Source organism: Scyliorhinus torazame, chromosome 13, assembly GCF_047496885.1.
Source record: "Scyliorhinus torazame isolate Kashiwa2021f chromosome 13, sScyTor2.1, whole genome shotgun sequence".
NCBI lineage: Eukaryota > Metazoa > Chordata > Chondrichthyes > Carcharhiniformes > Scyliorhinidae > Scyliorhinus > Scyliorhinus torazame.
Genome location: NC_092719.1, coordinates 51537152 through 51558502, shown reverse-complemented (window position 1 = coordinate 51558502; position 21351 = coordinate 51537152).

Sequence of the window (21351 nt, the reverse complement as noted above, 5' to 3'; positions counted from 1 at the left end):
AGCCCACCGACCACAGGCTGCGGGAGTGCTCGCACTGTGACACAGAATTTTTTTTCCGGATGTCTTGTCTCCACAAATGGTTGTTTAAAAAAGAAATGAGGGAGTCACATATGCTGACGATTATAATGGGAAATTGACGTTAAGGAGAAACAGACAGACATACGAGATGTTAAACAACACGATTATAACAGATACTATGTTTGCTCCCCTCGGAAGGTACGAAGATACTCGACGGCGAAGGAAAGCCTGAATAAGATGAAGACGACCCTGATGATCGGCATCATGATCATCGCTGGAACTGTCCAGTTGCGTGTGTTACCCACCTCTACCCCCCTCACCACACAGGCCCCGAACACGACTACCCAACACAACACCCCCAGCCCGGACACTACACCACACACACACCCAGCCACCGATACCCCCACATGGTGTGAGAACCACGTCAAGTGGTACACAGTGGAAGCCTTACTAGTGATAGCCATATTGTACAGTGTCATTCAGGCAATTAGATTGCTGAAGTGGAGAAGGAGAACCTCCCGCCTTCCAGTATACACATTTAGAGCCCCCTTCCTCGGACTCCAGCAAACCCCACACTCTTTCTGAATCTTTCTCCTTAATAAATTCCGCGGTTGTTGTTTTGTTAATAAAGTTACTTCTCTGTATGTGAATGTTAGTGATAGGAAGAAATGTGATGCTGCTATCGGATTTGTTTTGTATTGTAAGATAAGTTCTTTGATTGTTCAATAGCAGCATGAGTGTAGTCTAGTTAGAGACAGTTAGAGGTTCTCCTTTTTCGGAATGTTAAATGGCCCCTTAGAAATTTTTAGACATGTGTTGTTTAGGGAAAATTAGGTAAATGTTTTTGGACCCATAGGACAGAGTAGAGTAGAACCTGTGCTTGGTTAAGGGTACCCAGCATTTCAGAGAACAAAGAAGACCCAGTATTGTGATCCTTCACGCTTCGTGTTGAGGATCAAGAGGACGGAGTGTAGCCATCTGGGATGGCCACTTCCAACTAGGTACAGAGAAACTCGCAAAGCCTGGCAGGTAAAATGGACAAGCCAAGACTCAGGCAGGCTCAGAGCCTGAAATGCATATTCGTAAGCAAGAAATCCAGACGGTATCGAAACTCCGTCCAATTAGCATCTTAATGGGGCCGATTAGCATTTGATGGCCCACCTTCCCCAAAACAAAGGACTGGTACTCAAGCAACCGGGACAGTCCCAGACATTTCGGTGCCACTCCCTGTCCAAGGGAAACGCAAACAACGGGGTCAGTGGCCGCTTGAGACACGCCCAGCCATCCAGATCCCCGCCCACTTATTGGCTAAGGAATCGAACGGAGTGATCAGGGATCACTTAAGGCCCAAATCGAAGGATCGTCCAAAAGAGCGCGAAAAAACCCCGAGTATAAGAAGAAGAGTTCGCCATATCTCTCTCTTGGCGCCCTCTTGGCCTTGGTACCCTGGTGACGGTCATCGCCAATTGTAGCAACACCAGAAGCAAGTCCAAGTTCAATGCCCGCTACCAGACGGATGAGCCCAGCTGAGCAGCAGTTACTCCTTCGAACCCGAGAGATCCAGAATTGAACAGCGGCCACTGTTTCTCTGACCTAAGCCGGGTGCCCGAAGTTAAGTACAGGTTGTCTTAGGCGATAGGTGTAGTTAACTAGTAGTGTTTCTGTTGCATGACTAATTGTGTGTAAATAAAGTACCCTTGACCTTGAACTAACTAACTGGTGTTTGGCTCTTTGATCGATAGCCGATTGAAACCTGTGGTGGTATCATTCGATACCTGGCGACTCTAAGCATTCGGACATAGATAACATAGATAGAAAGACAAACTCACTGATTGCCCGAATTGGAACAGAGCCACAGAAAAGACAGAGTAAAAGAAAAAGGCAACAGTGTAATTCTCCGGAAAGGTTTCTAAGTGGGGTAGTGAGCTTCCCGGCGCTCGGTCCCGCGAGGCCGGCAACGCAATTCAACTTTAATTAGTCCACTTAATGAGGCCTCACAGGTTTCTCATTGCAAATGAAGGCTCACCAGCTGGTTCGCAAGCACCGTGCTCGCCAGCCTCCGCTAACAAGGTCAAGCAGCACATAAGCTGCACTTGCTCAGCCAACCCCAGCCAGCTCGTAACAATGGTGCTGAGGAGACCAGCCTCAAGATTCAGGGACACGAACCTAGGGAGGCTGCTAGACACCGTGGAGGCCAGGAGGGATGTCCTGATTTCCCGAGAGTCCAGGAGAGTCAGCCACAAGGCAGCTAGTGCTGCCTGGGGTGAGGTGGCAGCAGCTGTCATCTTGGGGAGTATGATCAGGAGGACTGGCCTTCAGTGCTGGAAGAAAGTCAATGACCTACACCGGGCAGCATGAATGAGTAGACACCAATGTCGCGTGCCCCCCCGCCCCCCCCCTCGGCCCCCAAAGGAACCATCCATCTCCCAACTCCCCATGTGACCCCCAGCCCTTCCTCCACTTCCTCCCCCTTCAACCACCCCCCAGCTCCTCCTTCACACCCCCTCTCCCACCACCGTGAACCACGTGTGTGGCTATTGATGACCTCTCTGTGTCTCCTCAGGAGAAGTTCTCCCATACCCACTGGGAGAACGCCCAGACCGGCGCAGGGGTGCCCGACTTAAAAATCCTCACCTTCGAAGGAGCAGACCCTGGAGGTGACCGGGGTGGCCGAGGACAGATCGGTCACCGAGGCAGAGGCTGGCTGACGTCGCAGAGGTGAGGAACCACCGGGCTCCACCTGGAGGACCTGTCAAACGTGAGTTGTTATTACCTTACTGACTGACCCATCCCTCCCACTGACCACAATAAAGGGATTCGGGGATATGGTGTACGGGCCGGAGAGTGGAGCTGAGTCCACAAAGATCAGCCATGATCTCATTGAATGGCGGAGCAGGCTCGAGGGGCCAGATGGCCTACTCCTGTTCCTAGTTCTTATGTTCTTATCAATTCTCCTGCATGTCCTCCAGCTGATGGCGCCGGCCCAGCCTGGTCTGCCCCCTCTCCTGACTCCCTGGAGAACACCTCAGAGGGGAGCCCTGGGATGCCACAGTAATAGACGCGGCACAGTTGTCATCCCCCCCCTCCACCAGCGCAGATACACACATCGGCGGGACATGTTAGTGGACAGGCTTTGGGGCACAATCTGGTGAGCACCACACCGCTGATGATGCACATCAGGTGGAAGCAGGAACCCTCAGGCGAGACAGCAGTCGGAGACCTGCTGGATCCCAGGACCCAACTGGGTCCCAGCCTGATGCTGCGCCTGTGGTGCAGAGTTACCCGGAGCTGATGGAGATGATAGGGAGGAGCCAGGACATTCAGAGAGAGGTGTCGGCATCACTCCAGCAGATCCATAGCCGCTTGGAGGAGTTCCAGAGGCCAGAGGCCAGGGGCACAGGAAATGGCGCCGGCAATGTGGGTGGCACCGAGGCCAACACTGCGAGGGTGGCGACAGCAGTAGAGCGCCTAGTGCACGACGTCGGCACCATGAGTGAAGGTGACTAAGGTGTCGCACAGTCAGTGACAGCCATGGCTGAGGGTCTCAGTAGAATGGGGGATGTCTGCCAGTACCAGGCCGACCTTGATGAGGTACTGCGGGACATGTCCTGCTCTCAGATGGGCATGGCCGAGACGCTGCGGATCTTGTCCCAGTCGCAAGTGGGCATTGCCGAGGAGCTGCAGAGCATGTCCGAGTCACTGAGGAGCATCGCTGGGGATGTCGACGCTATGGTGCGGACAATGGGGTACCGCCAGGGCTGACAAAGTCTGACGATACAGGGGAGCCAGGGCTCAAACCAACTGCCCCTCTGTCCCAAGGTGAACATCAGGGCCCTATGGGCACCAAGCGGGAGAAGGGGGCCACTGAGGACCAACCAGGATTCATCCCATGGAGTGGCGACGGTGGCCACCATCTCCTTCGAGTTCCTCCCCTCTGATGAGGCTGCATCTCAAGGTCAGCACACACGACAGGTCAGCAATACTGTGCATGTGCCGCGGACAAGTCAGCCGGGGTCCTCCGGCCCCAGAGGACGCCTGCCAGGGGCATCGAAGGCCACGGGATGAGGTAGACAACAGGTAGCCTCCACTTCAGATGTGCATCCTGGGGAAATCCCTGGACATAGTGGTAGAGCCAGGAGGACAAAGCATATTGATGATGACTGAGGGCACCAGGGAGCAGTGACGGGGTGGGTGGGGGGGGGGGGTAGTAAGGGCGTGGGGAGGGGGGTGCGGGGGCGGCACCATTGTGAGTGGGGTTTGTACAACACATTAAACACCTTTTCGCACAACCATTATGAGGTCTCTGTCACTTTCTTCCACAATGCAGGCCGACCTCCGGACCCTTTGCCATCTCTCCAGGCATTACATACACCCCGAGTGGCACTCACCCACCCTCTGGCCGTGGACATGTTCCCGGAGTGGTGTCCGATATCCTGGGTGTTTGGATGTTGTGTGTGGTGTTGCCTCCAGCAGTATTCAAGCACAGTGTCCAAGCATCAAGGTGTGATTGGGATGCTAGGCAATGACTCCCAGATGCTACATGGCTGCCCACCCATGGGAATCCACTTGGCTTCTATGAAGTGCCACGATTGCCAACTCTCTATTAGGAATAGCCTTCAGCCGCTTGGTCAGAGGCCTCAGCAGTTGGTGGGGAGTCCGGTTAGTCATTGGGGCAGACAGGCAGGGACAGTGGTTGCCCCTGGAATGGGTAAACACGATCCAGGGATTGGCATGGTGGTGCCGTGAGTGGTTGCCCCCCAGGTTGCTCCCCAGCGCACCCCCGCCACCCTCCCATGGCAGCCCACCCCTGCGGATGGTCCCCAACCTCCAGCTGAGTGTCCCCCACCATTCCACCGAGCACTGGGGTGGCAATCCCAGCACCCCCGGGCTCGTTGCCTGTGAGCAAAGATGGCTACTCACCTCCTGGGCTCGCCAGAGAAGCCCTTCTGCCAGGTTCATATTTTTCAAAGGAGTACTAATTGGCGCTAGTGTGAGCACTTGATGGGGAGGCCGCTGAATGAGGGGAGGCCATTGGATATGGGGTGGCTCTCGTTAATTGTATGGAAATAGGACTTAAGTGGTGATAATTGGTTTCTCGCCATGCTATGGTGAGATCCCGATTTCACCTAGGGGAGCAGGCCGGTTGTATCGCAAACTGTTTGGCGCCTGGTATGGATCTTGTTTTTGGCCTCTCCCGCTATTCACTGACTTCGTTACACTTAAGCGATAGTGTAGCGAGGCCAGACAATCGTGCCCCATGAGTTTGGTGCTGGATCTGAGATCCTTGTCTTAAAACTCTCTCTTCTTCAGGAGACCGAAGGCTGCACTGGCAGACTGATGGCGGTGTTGAAACTCATCATCGATATCTGCCCTTGTTGACAGGAAGCTCCCAAGGTATGGCAAGTGGTCCATGTTCTCCAAGGCATCGTTGTGTATTTTGATTATCAGGGGCCCATGCTGTGTAGTGGGTGTAAGTTGGTAGAGGACCTTTGTCTTATAGGCATTTATTATAAAGCCCATGCTCTTGTATGCCTCCGTGATGTTATTGATGATAGCTTGGAGCTCAGCCTCCGAGCATGCGCAGATGCAAGCATCATCTGCATATTGTAATTCAATGACAGAGAATGGGATGACTTTGGATCTGGCCTGGAGGTGGCAGAAGTTGTTCTGTAGTTTAGTCCACTCCAGCAGGAAGCTTGCTGAGGGTGAGATGGAACATTGAAGCAAAGAAGATCGAGAAGTGCATTGGTGCGATGACACGTCTTGCTTGAATTTGGTCTGTGGTGGATCCACTGGTCATGATCACAACTTGCATGTCATCATGGAACAGGCGGAAGATGGTGACAAACATTTGGGAACATCTGAATGGAGGAGGATACTCCAAAATCCCTCGTAGTCGACAGTATTTGTGAGGTCAAAGAAGGCCATGTACAAGGTTGGTGCTGTTCCCTGCATTTCTCTTGTAGTTGTCGTGCGATGAAGTATATGACCATTGTGGGTGGAATCCGCATTGGGACACTAGGAGGAACTCTTCAGCCACAGGGGGAAGGCAATTAAGGAGGACTCTTGCAATGACCTACCCTATGGCTGACAGCAGGAAATTCCTCTGTATTTACTGCAGTTGGACTTGAAGATGGGTGCAATTATGGCATCTCTGAGATCTCCTCAAATGTTCCCCTCCTTCCAGATAAGGGCAAAGAGGTAATGTAATCACTCCATTAATGCTTCTTCAGTGTTTTAATGCTTTGGCAGGGATTCCATCTGCTCCAGACGCCTTGTTGTTCTTTAGCTGTCAGGTGGCTTTTCCACCACGTGCCAGGTTGGGGCTGTGCTGAGATGTTGGTGGGTAGCATGCTGCAGGATGCTGTAGTGTTTTTCTATTGTACAAAATAATCAGAGGAGATTCAGGCACAGAACGATCAATTATTAGTCAATGAGCTGGGAGAGCACTACCTCAGAGAAGGATCTCTGGAGCTGACTCTACTCAACTTAGAAATCAAGTAATATTTATACGTTGCAGGTCCCGTATCCAAAAGATTATTTACATTTGCACATTGTCTGGTGTTGGGTTCAAACTGTGCTTTAAACAGGTTGCAGATGCGCACCCAGGCAGAGTGAGGATTTTCTACCCTTATCTTTCTATGGCTATTTCCTAATCTCTTTTCTTGTTGTTAGCACTGTTGGATGTGTCTGTGTTTTTAGGTTAAACTCGAAAAACATGTTGTGAGTGTCTCGCAGGTGGTGTCTCAAAAACAAGTTGCTAAGGTCACTAAGAACTAGTTAGACTGGAAAACATGTTGTTGAGGGTCTTACTATATAAAATTCAGTTAGCATCGTTTGTGTCTTTTTGCCACATCAGCATGTTGCTGGTTGGTATCTTTATCCTGACTGTGGAATTTTCCTCTACTGTTCTAATATATTATACTGCACTATATAAGTTACTAAAATGTCCCTAAGACCCCTGTAATATACTATAATTATTAATTGCATGAATAAATCATAGTAAGTAAACCCTATTCATTCACCTCCCTCTTACAAAGTCGACAACACACGCGTTGATGTAAGAGTCTCTGTTTAGGAGATCTTTGAAGTGCTCCTTCCAGTGGGTGCAGATTTATCTCTGTTCTTCATGAGCACCTCTCTGTTCTCAGCCAGCGGTGGGTTGGGGCTTTGGATGCTTGGGCTGTAGGTGGTCCTGACTGCGCTAAAGAAACCTCACATGTCATGGTTGTTAGCTAACTGTTGGATCACCTCTGCTTTCTCCACCCACCATCTGTTCTTCATGTCACAGTTTTTTTGCTGGAACCCAGCCTTCAGACATCTGTGCTGCTGCTTTCATGCTCTCGAGTTGGGTTGCTGTTTCAGGTTCAGGAAAGCCTTGTACTTATCAGCTCCTGGATCTTCTGGTCATTTTCATCAAATCAGTCTTGGTGCTTCCTGATTGTGTGACCAAGTGTCTCTTTCTTTGCAGGTGCTGATTATGGAGGCCTTGAGAGCAGACCAGACATTGTGGACACTCTGCATCTCTGGGTCACCAGAATCATCAGATTGCAATGAGGTGCTGGCTTAATAGATCTCCTATTCGGTCTGAGTGCCTCAGTTGATTTTCCTGCAACATCGTTTCTGTTGCCATCGTTGCTTTGGGGCTTCATTGATTTTGATCACAGAACAGATTAAACAAGAGGTTCCCGACAAGTGTGCCGCGAAACAAGATTCAAAATGATTAAAAGTTAATGTAAATAAACTAAATCTAACCTTTGTTTTAAGCTTTGACAAAGGGTCATCTTGACTCAAAGCGTTAGCACTTTTCTCTCCCGACAGATGCTGCCAGACCTGCTGAGATTTTCCAGCATTTTCTCTTTGGCTTCGTTTCAAGCTCCATGGTTGGCATCACCAAATCCAGATGAATCTCAGTTTTCCCACCCCTGCGCCAGCCGGTAAAGGGTTGCCATACACAGTTTGGATTTTTTACATTGGTCAGGCCCATGCAAATGATCAATATAAAAAATCCAAATGCCGCATGCGTGATTTGGATTTCCAACGTAAAACAATCCAAACTGTGTATAATAATTGTTGTCACAAGTAGGCTTACATTGCAGTGAAGTTACTGTGAAAATCCCCCAGTCGGCACATTCCGGAGCCTGTTCGGGTACACTGAGGGAGAATTCAGAATGTCCAAGTTACCTAACAGCACGTCTTTCCAGACTTGTGGGAGGAAATCGGAGCGCCCGGAGGAAACCCACGTAGACACGGGGAGACACTGTGCAGACTTCGCACACACAGTGACCCAGCCGGGAATCAAATCTGGGACCCTGGCACTGTGAAGCCACAGTGCTAACCACTGTGCTACCATGCCGCCCTTTCCTGGTCAGTGCATGCACCCTTCGGATTAAAAAAGGTAAAACGATCTGAACAACGCATGTGCGGCCCTTCTTTGGCTGGCGCATGCACGGCAGACCCATGTTCCTCAGGTCACGGGGATGCCGACCATGACGACAAAGACCACATGTGCCTGCGCAAAAACCGAAAACACAGGCATGAAAAACTTGGGAGAAACGAGGGAGACACAGAGAAGTTTAAAAAAAAGAACAGGAGCAAAGACAAGGGGAAGTAAAAATACAAAGTTCCCAGTAAGGGAAGAAGACAGGGAGGGGTAGAAAGAGGAACCAATAAAGTTAAGAAAAGCAGAAACAGGCTCCAATTCGAGAAATGGCTTCAAGAAGCAGACCTTAAGTGTGGCGGGCGTGGCAGAAGCCCTCATTGTTGAAGAGATCCCAAAAGAAGCCCCAAAGATCCGAGAAGACAACTGAAGGTTGGTAACTCCATGCTGTGTGGCACTGGAGCCATGGCGTGGCATGGCTGAAGAGCTGAAATTGTGCTTTTAACTTGATGCCTGAGGGCATTTATTGTTTGGTGTGGTATGTTTGACCACAGTTTTACATGGATCAGAATTGAAGAGAAGTGAAGAATTCCACTCTGGTTCAGATGTGGCTGAAAGAACGGAAGCTCAGGAGAAAAAGCTTACTTGGCCTCTGGATTTTCATTCTCTGTCCCAGAATGCTTAATTTGCAGAGAGAAGCTCTTAACTGCTGCAAAGGTACCAAGCAAGTTGAAGGGCCATTTCAATACAAAATACCATTCACTCTCCAGCAAGGATACACAATACTTCAAGCACCTTGGAGAACAAAATGTAAAGTAAAATCAAAGTTTGGAGGAGTGTGTGCAGGTTTCAGATAAAACGCAGGATGTAGTTACCTGGTGGCTGAGCTCATAGCGAAATCAAACTAGCCGCACACCATTGCCAAAATCCTAATTCTGCCGGCATGCAAAGATATTGTGAAAGTAATGTTTTGAGCAAATGTGGCCAAAGAAATCAACAAAGTTCCTCTTTCTGATAGTACAATCAAACGGCGTATTGACAAAATGTCAGTTGATATAGAACAGGTGCTTCAACAGAAATTAAAAATGAGTGGAAATTTGCCTTGCAGATTGATTACTCCACAGATATTAGTGGACACTGTCATTTCTTAGCCAATGTCAGGTATGTTGACGGGGATTCTACCAAAGAGAATTTCTTCTTTTGCAAACAATGGTTTGGTCATGTGGACGGGGAGGAAATTGTTCGTGTCACAACTGCTGATCTGGAGGGAAGCAATCTTAAGTGGACCAAGCGCAATAGCATGTGCGCTGATGGAGCAGCTTTCATGACGGGAGATGTCAAAAGATTCGTGAGTAAGGTGAAAGAACAGAATCCTGACATCCAGATTAACCAGCCTATCCTGCACCGTGACGCCCTTGTTGCCAAAACAATGCCATCTGGGTTAACTGTAATGTTAGACCAAACAGTGAAAATTGTGAATTATTCAAAGTCACGTCCTTTGAAATTGCTCTGGTTTACTATTTTGTGTGAAAAGATGGGAGCCGAGTACCAGGGTTTACTCATGCACACAGAAGTGTGATGGTTCTGGGAAATGTCCTCTCTAATGTTTTGCATCACGTTTTGCGTAATACAGCTAAATGAGTATTCGGCTCTGCATGAATTGCCGCACAAAGATTTCATATATAGTGATTCGTGATGTGCTAAGCTTACATATCTTTCAGGTATATTCAGCCATCTAAATGAACTGAATATTACAATGCAGGGTGTCGTGTTGGGTATTCCGATCCACAAATGAACCAACACGGTTGTAGATGGTACAACTCTGTTTTATTATTCTGTACAATAATAACTATTAACTTCTGGCTGTGGTTCATACTTCACCAGCTAACCTGTGGTCCCAGCCCTAGCACTATCTTAGTGAGGCACTCAGCACATGGTGGATGTCTGAGTGGCACGCTGTGAGCTCTGTTTTCTGAGCTGTCTCCTGGTAGAATGAGCGGGAACTGTGGTGTTCCGTTTTATAGTGCGTGTGCTCTCACTGGTGATTGGCTGTGATGTTGTGTGTGTATTGGTTGGTCCATCTACCTGTCCATCAGTGTGTGTGTGTGATTGCACCATGATATGTTAATGTGGGTATCATGACATCCCCCCTTTTCACAAAGATATGTGCTTACATGGTAATAAATATTGGTGTGTACTGAGTGCAGCTGAGTATGTGTGTGCAATATTTACAACATGTACATGAGGCTAAACTATACACATAGGATGGTGTCAGGTGCAACAGAGCAACGAGGTTGTACCATGAACAAAACGTCTGCATACACCTACCGGACGGTGGCTGGATGGCAACCGCCGAGGTTCTCCACCGCGTGGCTCCCCGTTCATTCCTGGTTCGCATGCCTGATGGCTCCATTCGCCGGCGTAATCGGTGAGCCCTTCGGCTGCTTCCACGCTCGCTACGTGATCATGCACTGGTGCCGCGCCCTCCTGTTGTCCCTGATGTCGACTTCGTGGAGCTTCTTACCACTCTGCCTATTCCTCTTTCACCAGTAGCCAGGCCCATTCCTCAGCCGGTGGATCCTGACCCACCCTTGAGGCGGTCAACCCGAATTCGTCGCCCACCTAATAGACTGGACTTATGAGCCTGTTTGCACATTGGACTCACTGCATTGTTGTGCAATACTGTTAACGTGTTTATTTCTTGTCGTTCCAGGAGTTATCTTTCGATATTTGATGATTGCATTTGTTTTGTTCAGTCCAGTCGATCGAGTTCCTCCCGGTCCGTGATCTGGACGAGGGCGGTCATTTCACGCACTTTCGGAGGCCTCCCGCGCCCTGCCAAAGGTTTCAGCCGGCACAACCCCCTGAGACACTTCAGCCCCATGAGTTGGTAACGTCCCCCTGGGCGATGGTGGGTTTGGATCTCTTTCATGCGCGGCAGGGATTACGTCATAATAATTGACAAATTTTAGAAGGACTGTCTTGTACTTCGTCTTGGCCTCGCCTTCCGTGCATGCGAGGGAGTTGTAGGTGTGGATGGCGTGTTGCCCCGACGTGGAGAGGAGGAGGGCGATCTTCCTGGTGTCCAATGCATTCTCCCTGTCTGTGGCTTCTAGGAAGAGCTGGAAGCGCTGTTTAAACAGCTTCCAGTTGACGCCGAGATTTCCAGCAATTTGGAGCGGCTGCAGTGGGCTGATGGTGTCCATGGCGAAGGATGGCGGATCTCTGAAGGTGCAGGTAGGTCTCACAGTTGTTGGCGAGTTTCCAATCCTGGTATCATGTCATGTTGGGTGTTCCGATACACAAACGAACCAACACGGTTGTAGATGGTACAATTCTGTTTTATTATTCTGTACAATAATAACTATTAACTTCTGGCTGTGGTTCGTACTTTACCAGCTCGCCTGTGGACCCAGCCCTAGCACTATCTTAGTGAGGCACTCAGCACATGGTGTATGTCTGAGTGGCACGCTGTGAGTTCTGTGCTCTCAGCTATCTCCTGGCAGAATGAGCGGGAACTGTGGTGTTCCCTGTTTTATAGTGCGTCTGCTCTCACTGGTGTTTGGCTGTGATGTTGTGTGCGTATTGGTTGGTCCATCTACCTGTCCATCAGTGTGAGTGTGTGATTGCACCATGATATGTTAGTGTGGATATCATGACACAGGGGACAATGAGACATTCTGATTGCTACAGATAAAATTCAAGGCTTCAGGTTCAAATTGGTTTTGTCAGGAAAAAGTGGTCAAGTTGTTCAAACTGGTATCAACAAGTCGTGCAAAACCATACTCAACCTCACCTCCATACATCTTAAAAGACGGCAAGAGAAGTTTGAATGCTACTTCTATACCACGAGTATGGAAGACTTTGACTGGGTACATATCCATTTGATTCAATTTCTCTTGAATCATCAAAGAAATTGTAATCAAAAGAACAAGAGGAACACTGAGCTCAGGACGGATCATACACTGAAAGTGAATTTTGCAGAGATGCCTCTGGATACATGCTTGCGGGACAAGAATGTCCACCTATTTCAGATTGTGTTATCGCAGTACTCTTACTGTTCCCCTCAACTTACCTGCACAAGTTAATGTTCTCAACACTGGCTTATGTAAAAAATAAAAAGCTTTACTGGAGAAAACTGAAGAGAATGGATTGTTAAATATGTTCAAGGCTGAGAATCTCAGATTTTAATCAGTAATGGAATGAAGGGTTATGGGTTAAGGCAGGAAAGTGGAGTTGAAGATCAGTCAGATCTCATTGAATGGAGGAGCAGACTCAATGGGCCGAATGGCCTACTTCTTCCACTCCTGCATCTTATGATCTTATAGGGAGCACCTGTCAGTGGATCAAGGCCTGCGAGTTGCCCTGTCATCAGCTCCTCCCCGAATCAGGAGACTCTGCTCACAGGGGCAGGCCCAGGTACCACATTAACATTGCTTGTAAGGTGCAGCTCACAGTATTTCCTTCATTTATGAACTTACACATTGAGAAATACAGACAAACAAAAACTGAAAACAATTGAAATCTTTAATGGGAAACACTTTTTAAAAATGTCATATTTGACATGCAAATGAAGATAAGTTTAAACTTTTTAAACTAATGAAAATTGTATTGTATGGTGGCTTGACGTGTTTTTAGGTTTTCGAGATAAAAGGCTTTCGAGATAAAAGGGCAGTTCAGTTTGCGAAAATAGGTGGTGTGCCTCTAAAATCTTTTATAGAATAAAGGTGTGCCGTGACAGGTAAAACGTTGGGGACCAATGATCGACATCAGACATTAGCATATAGATTTCCTACAGTGCGGGAGGAGGCCATTTGGCCCATCAAGTCCGCACCCACCCTCTGCTGAGAGGCCATTGAATTTCATTCTACATTGAACCTAGTTTGCTGTCTGCCCTATCGGCCAGATTCACACCACAAGCTAAAATTGGGGCTATATGAGAGCTGGTGGCTTGAATGATGAAGACAATTAAGACCTTATTGAGTTGCACTTGGTGGAAGAGGTGAAAGCTGTAGCACAGGAATTGGGACAGATTCAATTGGGGATCCTGTCTCCTAAGTTGGAGTGATTTCAGAAGCTCTGGTGTCGAAGATAGCAATATCAGAGGAGGTGCAATGGAGATAGTGCAATTGGGAGAAATGAATGCAGTCCTTGCATGGTGTTGTCATGAGTAATTGTTCTTGAAATTGTGGAAGCCACTACGTTTGTAATATATTCCATTCCCAATGATAACAACAAGTACGGGAAGGAAGAATGAGAGATGGCTCACATATGTTTAAGGGACGGGTGGCCAAGTTACTAAAATTTCAGCAGCTCAGGGTGAAGGCAGGCAGCTGTCTCACAATTATTAATGTAAAGAACATCAGTTGCATTGGAAAAACGATTGTATCCTTATTCATGGAATTTTTTTCTTTAACATTGTAATTCTAAAATTCAAAAGCAGATCATTGCAAAAGCAATTATAATTCCAATTATGCAGTGACCATAGATTTCAATGGAACCAATCCTAATGTAATATGATAGCTCAGACATTGGTGGATTCGTACATCTTGTGACAAGCATGGTAACTTTTTTTATATGTTTGTGTCACAAATTATTAGAAATGTGAATTGGTAATGATGCATTGATGTCAATGGGACATCTGGCACCTCACAAATGCTACAGCGCACTCAATAATTAACCTTTAAGATCGAGAATGAAGTAGCACAAAGGAAGAAACAGGGTGAATCAGAGTCAAATTAGATATGGAAAGAAAAGTAGAGTGAGACAGGAGTAGAGTGCAAGAAAAACGAAACATAAAGGAGAAGTAGGGAAAAAAAATCAAATCAAAATATCTTCCAGGAAATATTAACTATCCGAATGAGTGTGACTCCAGCTTCATTGTTCCCTGTCTGGGAACAAGATTAAGTGGCCAGGACCATAAGTAACTAGGTACTTATGATGTGACGCCTTGGTTCAAATATGGACAAAAGAGTTGTATTTAAATGAGTGATTGCCTTTGACCTCAAGGGAGCTATTAACCAAATGTGACATCAAGGAATCCAAGTAAAAACAAAGCCCATGGGAATCGGGATAAACTCACCAGTGGTTGGACCCATGCCAAGCACGTAAGAGAGAGCGTGGTTATTGGAAACCAGTCATTTCAGCCCCAGGATGCAAGAATTCTTCACGATAATGTCCTCGATCCAACCAGCTTTGCTCCTTCATCAATGACCACTGTTCCAACAAAGGTCTGAAATGAGAATGTTCACAAGTCCTCGATACTATAGTATTCTGTACCTGCATACAGCAAGACCCAGACAACATTCAGGCTCGCGCTGATAAGGAGCAAGTAACATTTGTGCCACACAAGTGCCAGGCAATAACCATCTCCAACAAGAGAGAATTTAACCATCTCTCCCTGACATTCAATGGTATTTCCATCACTGATTCCCCTACTATCAACATCTTGGGGGTTGGCATTGACCAGAAACTGAACTGGATCAGCCATATAAATACTGTGGCTACAAGAAAAGGTCAGGGCTGGGAAACTCTGCAGTGTGTAATTCACCTCCTGACTCCCCAAAGCTTGACTGCCATCTACAAGGTACAAGAGTGGAGTGTGATGGAATACTCTCGCTTTGCCTGAATGAGAGGAGCTGCAACAATACAAAAGAAAATCATCAACAAAGGTAGAGCAGCTTGCTTGATCGGCACCCCATCCATCACCTTAAACATTCACTCGCACCATTACTAGTGCATAGAGGTAGCGCTGTATTTCATCTACAAGTCGCACTGCAGCACCTCACTTAGGCTCCTTCAACAGCAACTTCCAAACCCATAACCTCTACTACCTAGAGGGATAAGAGGGACACATGGGAATACCACCTTCTGTAGATTTTCCTCCAAGCCACAAACCATCCTGACTTGGAACTGTATTGCCATTCCTTCAACACCACTGGGTCAAAATCCTGAGACTGCCTCCCAAACAACACTCTGGTGTACCCACACCATATGGATTGCAGTGGTACAAGAGTGGCTCACCACTACCTTCCCAAGGACAATCAGGGCCTAACCAGTGACCTTACCAGTGATGTCCATATCCCAAGAACATATTTTTTTTAAATTGCCATCTCAAAACTGCTGTAGCGAAATGTGACATGTTAATGGCACAAATCCAGTAACTTCATGACTGATAATGGGCAGGTACATGGAGAGATGTCAATTTATTTGGTTTTGACTAGATTTATGGTGGAGTGGGGGAAATTGTCCGGCAACGTGTGGTGAATTAGAATTCAAGGCATAGCTCTTCTATGCTGCAAATTGTTACTGCTTTTTACACATTAATAATAATTGCAGGCCTGGTGAACTTGCTATTATTTTTCTGGCAACTTCTACGCTGATGCTTCATTAAAATCTAATATAATTCGACTTAAAATTTTGCTGCCATTGTTTTTAATCTAAGAAATGTAATACAAGACACACCGTGCATTGTTAACTTGTCATTTTATAAGTTCTGAGTTAATTAAATCAGTCTACTTTATAAATCAAATTATATATTCTTTTCTTTGCTGAAAATGTGGGCAGCACGGTAGCACAGTGGTTAGCATTGTTACTTCACAGCGCCAGGGTCCCAGGTTCGATTCCAGGCTTGGATCACTGTCTGTGTGGAGTCTGCACGTTCACCCCGTGTCTGTGTGGGTTTCCTCCGGGTGCTCCAGTTTCCTCCCACAAGTCCCAAAAGACGTGCTTTTAGGTGAATTGGACATTCTGAATTCCCCATCTGTGTACCCAAACAGACGTCGGAATGCAGCAACTAGGGGCTTTTCACATTGCAGTGTTAATGTAAGCCTACTTGTGACAATAAAGATTATTATTATGTATTGTGAAAGCATATCCATAATTGGGACAAGCAATGTCTCACACTACAATATTTTGTGATAAAGTTTGCAAATCCCTACACATACTGTATGTAGTATGAATGAAAAGTCCCAAAGGCAGTGAAACCTTTTGAGTATTGGGATGAGACATCATTACCCCTTGCTTTCCACGTTTTACAGAGGCAGTCAGCTTCACATGTCATGGTACATAGGTCAAGATTTGAAGAGTGATCGACATGAACATACACTCTAGATCAAACTTTTGTAACGTAACAATATTGTAATTTTTGATTGTTTGATCCAAACTGCTTTGACTTTCTAATTTCCACACTTCTTACTCTTGATTATTTGGTTCTAGAATCCATGTTCAACAAAACACTTTCTCCTTTATTGTTTTGTGAAATGATCTCGACTGCAAATTTCTGAGGGAGAGTGTAGAGGGAGGCAGCAAGAGCTTGGGAACAGATCAGAATCTAGTTTCTATTCTCGATAAGATGGAGGGGAGGGGATATCTCCAGTGGGGTTTGGATTTGGATTTAGGTTTATTGTCATGTGGACCGAGGTACAGTGAAAAGTGTTGTTCTGCGCACAGTCCAGACAGATCATTCCATACATGAAAAACATAGGACATATAATAGATACACCACATAAATACATCAACATCGGATGCAGTACTACTCATTAGAGATGATGCATGGAGAGATCATTTCAGGCCATAAGAGGGTCATTCGGGAGTCTGGTAACAGTTGGGAAGAAGTTGTTTTTGAATCTGTTAATGGGTGTTCTCAGACGTTTGTATCTCCTGCCTGATGGAAGAGGTTGGAAGAGAGACTAACCCGGGTGGGAGGGGTCTTTGATTATGCTGCCCGCTTTCCCAAGGCTGCGGGAGGTGTAGACAGAGTCAATGGATGGGAGGCGGGTTCACGTGATGGACTGGGCTGTGTTCTCTACTCTCTGTAGTTTCTTATGGTCTTGGGCTGAGCACTTGCCATACCAAACTGTGATGCAGCCAGATAGGATACTTTCTTTGATGCATCTGTACAATTTTGGTACAACTATGATTTTAATAGGGTTAATGTTGGGCCCAGGTTTCCTATCTTTTGCGAAAGGTTTTACTTCGATGGAGGTGGGTAGGGTGTGATTGAGGCCCATGAACAAAGAATTGCCTGATGTTTCAGGGATTAGTTTTGCCTTTGCCAGCTTGATTTGCATTATGGTTACCTTTTACAAACCAAATTTTTTTTTCACTTTCTCGTTCTAGATTCAGTTGTTCACTTCCAATTGAACACTTCAGAAACTGACTGTTAGTATTTAGGATGTGAGCTTTTCTGCTGTTGAATATTGTTGTATCACCTTTGGTGGAACTTTAACAGTCATCCAATTGTCTTCAATGTTTGTTTTTGGTTAGGCAATAGGGGTTTACTTGTGGCACCCTGGAGTTATTTTAAAGTATTGTCTATTTAGTTGCTGTTTGTGGGAGCTGGCTAGTGTATTTTTTCAATAAAGCACTAGTTGATAGTTGAAGGTTGGGTAGCAGGCTGTCCTGCAATGATTATGGCATGCACTTTTTTCAATCTGTCATGTTAGATTAATTCTACAGTGTTTCCTACTTGTGCAATACCTTTGGAATCTTGAGATCATGCAATAGTATTACTTATAATCCAACATATTTTTCGATCAACTTAGTGGTTTGTTTAAATTGTTTTCAGACTGCTTTTCTGAGGTTCTTAATTTCTAGTTCAAATCATTGTCCACCTTTTCTTTGCTAATTTCATGAAGTTTAAAATGTGATCAAATCAGCAAAGATAAGAATATTCATTACTTTACACTAAGCAGGTGGATGAGATATGAACACCATAAAGAGTTTCCCACTCATGCTACCTCACTGTCCTTTGAATAGTTGCCATGTATGCCCATTCTGCGCTAGAAAACAGATTGAAACTTATACGTGAAACATTCATTACACTGAAATTATAAAAGGATTTCAACTAAAATATTCCTCCAACAATGTGGCTGTGTGATTCATGTGCTCATAGCCATAGCAGACTGTTTAAATTCACTTGGAGTGTTGTTTTATGTTCTCCTGACATTTTCACTCTCTCAACTTTCCACTGGCAGGACAAATAAAAAGTTACACAAAAGGAAGGGTCCATAATATTAAACACATGAGTGCATTTGGGAGTAATTGGCATGAAGTGGGGGAGAGTGAACTGATGGAACAACTCCACTGCCAGGGCTACACCATCCTTCTCATGATGTCCTTTGACATGTTACACTCAGTAATGACCAGCCAGCCATCGGGTCAAATAAAACAAAACACTGCATTTTTTTTCTTTGTAGGCCATGTAGGTGTTAATGTGTATCATCTAGACAGAATTCTAACACGTTTAAGCTTCACTTAAACCTATGGTTTAAGTGCCTTTTTATTTCTGTTACGATCCCAGTTAATGTTATAATTGGACGGGAAGATTCCAGAATGGAACCCTGGCTCAAAGACCGTAACTTTTACTTTTTTAACTAAAATGTTGAGGAACATAGTCACAGGACCGCTAATTAATTTCAACAAGAAGAAGAAAACATTTATTAAACATTAAAACATTGAATTATAATGCAATTACTCCCCCTTTATCTTAATAATTATTCACAGGTTTTAGGATTAACACAGACTACAAAGAACATCTTACGGTACAATGGTCTTATTAACACAAAAAGTCCATTTTAAGCACACAAGAATACTGTGGTAAAACACACTCGTTCTGAACCCAAGTGAATGTATTCTCATACCGTGAGCCACCTTGTCTCACTGAACTTCGCATCCACACGGGTGCTTTCAAATTCTGCTTTCAAAAGTTGTATTTTCAAATCTTATTTTAAATTAAGGTTTCATTTTCAGATTTTAAACCTCTCCCTTCAGGTGTCCATTGTCTTAAAGGCATTTACACAAACTCTGAGGTCCAGCAACCGATTTCCACAATTATTTCAAATAATGACTTCCAAACTGTAATAATTTCTCATAAACCTTCGCATTACTGCAGATATCTTTCTGGCCTCTCACGATCCAATGCCTTTTCAACTCCCTGTGACTTTATTGAACAGTAATCCGTTCTGGTTCCCAGTTTTCTCTGTTCTGTTAACTCCAAACTTCTTGGAAACTTCTCTTCATTTCTCTAGTTTCCTTAACTAGCTGGACTATAGGTTTTGATTACTCCATAGTATGGCTTTTCTTCTAGCAACGCTGAGAGAGATGTACACTCTTTAGCCTTCTAAAACCAGCTTCTAGCTGAGCTGTGAAAGCTGCCTTCTCTCTCACTACCTATCTCCAACTGCTCTGGCTTCCTGATAAAACTAAAAGAAAAGGCACATCCTTCCCTTTGGAAAGCGGGCTCCTGTTGCTAAGCAACAACTTACTTCTATTTATTCTTCGTACCGTAACTCTCTCTACGCACGTAAGAATCACAGTTGGAATTTAAACCAACCCCCACACATACAAATGCTTCTGTCCAGCATGAATCCAACTATAGGTTTTACCCTTCCAGGCACAGAACATTAAATTAACCCCACTCAAAACTATTCCTTATTTCTAATGTTTACCAATACAAATATAAATGCTTTAAAACTACTTTGTTTTCCCGACACTTCACTCTTTCCTCACTTCCTACAACTTCAGTTTAACATCTCAGCAAAAAGAGGGCATATTCTATTGTACAGCACTCCTTCACTACTGCAATAAAATGCCAGCCAAGATTAGATGCTCAAAATTCTGAAGTGTGAAATTCCGTGACCCATAGATTTTAGTGTGTGACTTAATGGTATTAAAAAAAGAAACAAAACTCCTCAGTGAGTTATTTCTACCTTATTTATAGTCTTTCTTTAAGCAAGAAGAGAAAAAGAATACATTTTAATGAAGAAAGAAATGCTGGCTAAGCATTATTATACAGGCTGCCGAATAAATTGGGATATATTTTGCCAAATCCATAGGGGAAATATTAACTTTAACAACAAGGGCCTGATAATGACCCTTTGTTTATCAAGCTAGGTAGAACCGTATGTTTTATGGCACCTTATGTCCTGTTATGTCCTGTTGGCAATTTCAAAGACTTTATTATTGTAGTGCTGCAATTCTCATTAGTGTATTGTGCGTTCTTGAATCTTTTGGGGAAATAATCTTATTGCTGTTGAAGCAGATGCATGGTGCTGAAATATGGAGGTTGGAATTAAATATATCTGGTGATTGGATTTGTTATTTGTAAGCTTTTCCCTTAACAACATACCATCATCTGTTTTTTAGCTTCCTTATGGTGCTATTTATTTTTACTTCATTCAATGTTTTTTTTTAACGATTTTAATGACAAGTCTCAATGGAGGAAAATATTGGCAATAAAAATTTGTCTTGGACAGTGGCACTAAACCAGTGGGAGATCAAATACCACCTGTTTTGAGCTACCGCCTGAGGTTGCTTCCCATACAATTATTGGTGCTGATAAAATCGCTTTAAAAATGTTTTTCACGGGTGTGGGTGCACTGGCAAAACCAGTATTTGTTGCCCATGCTTAATTATCTTTGAACTGAGTGGCTGGCTAGGTCATTTCAGAGGGCAGTCAAGAGTCTGTGGATCTGGAATCACAGGTAGGCCAGATCAGGTAAAGACACAAACTTCCTTCCCTAAAGGACATGAGTGAACCACCTGCTTTCAATAACAACCGATAATAGTTTCATATTCAGCATTAGAGAAACAAGCTTTCATTCCATTTTTAATTGAATTTAGATTCCACAAGCGGCTACTGTGGGATTTGAACCCATGCATCTCGGGCACTAACCTGAGCCTCTGGATCATTAGTCCAGTAACATGATCATTACACCACCATCTTCCCTCTTGCACCTAAAGAAAACGGCAGCTGGACCCAGAAGCTAAGAATGGGTAAATAGACAGTTTCTGTAGCTATTTCTGTTGCTTGGGTCACTGTCCGTGTGGAGTTTGCACATTCTCCCCATGTCTGCGTGGGTTTCACCCCCACAACCCAAAGATGTGCAGGTTAGGTGGATTGGCCACATTAAATTGCCCCTTAATTGGAAGGAAATATACAATTGGATACT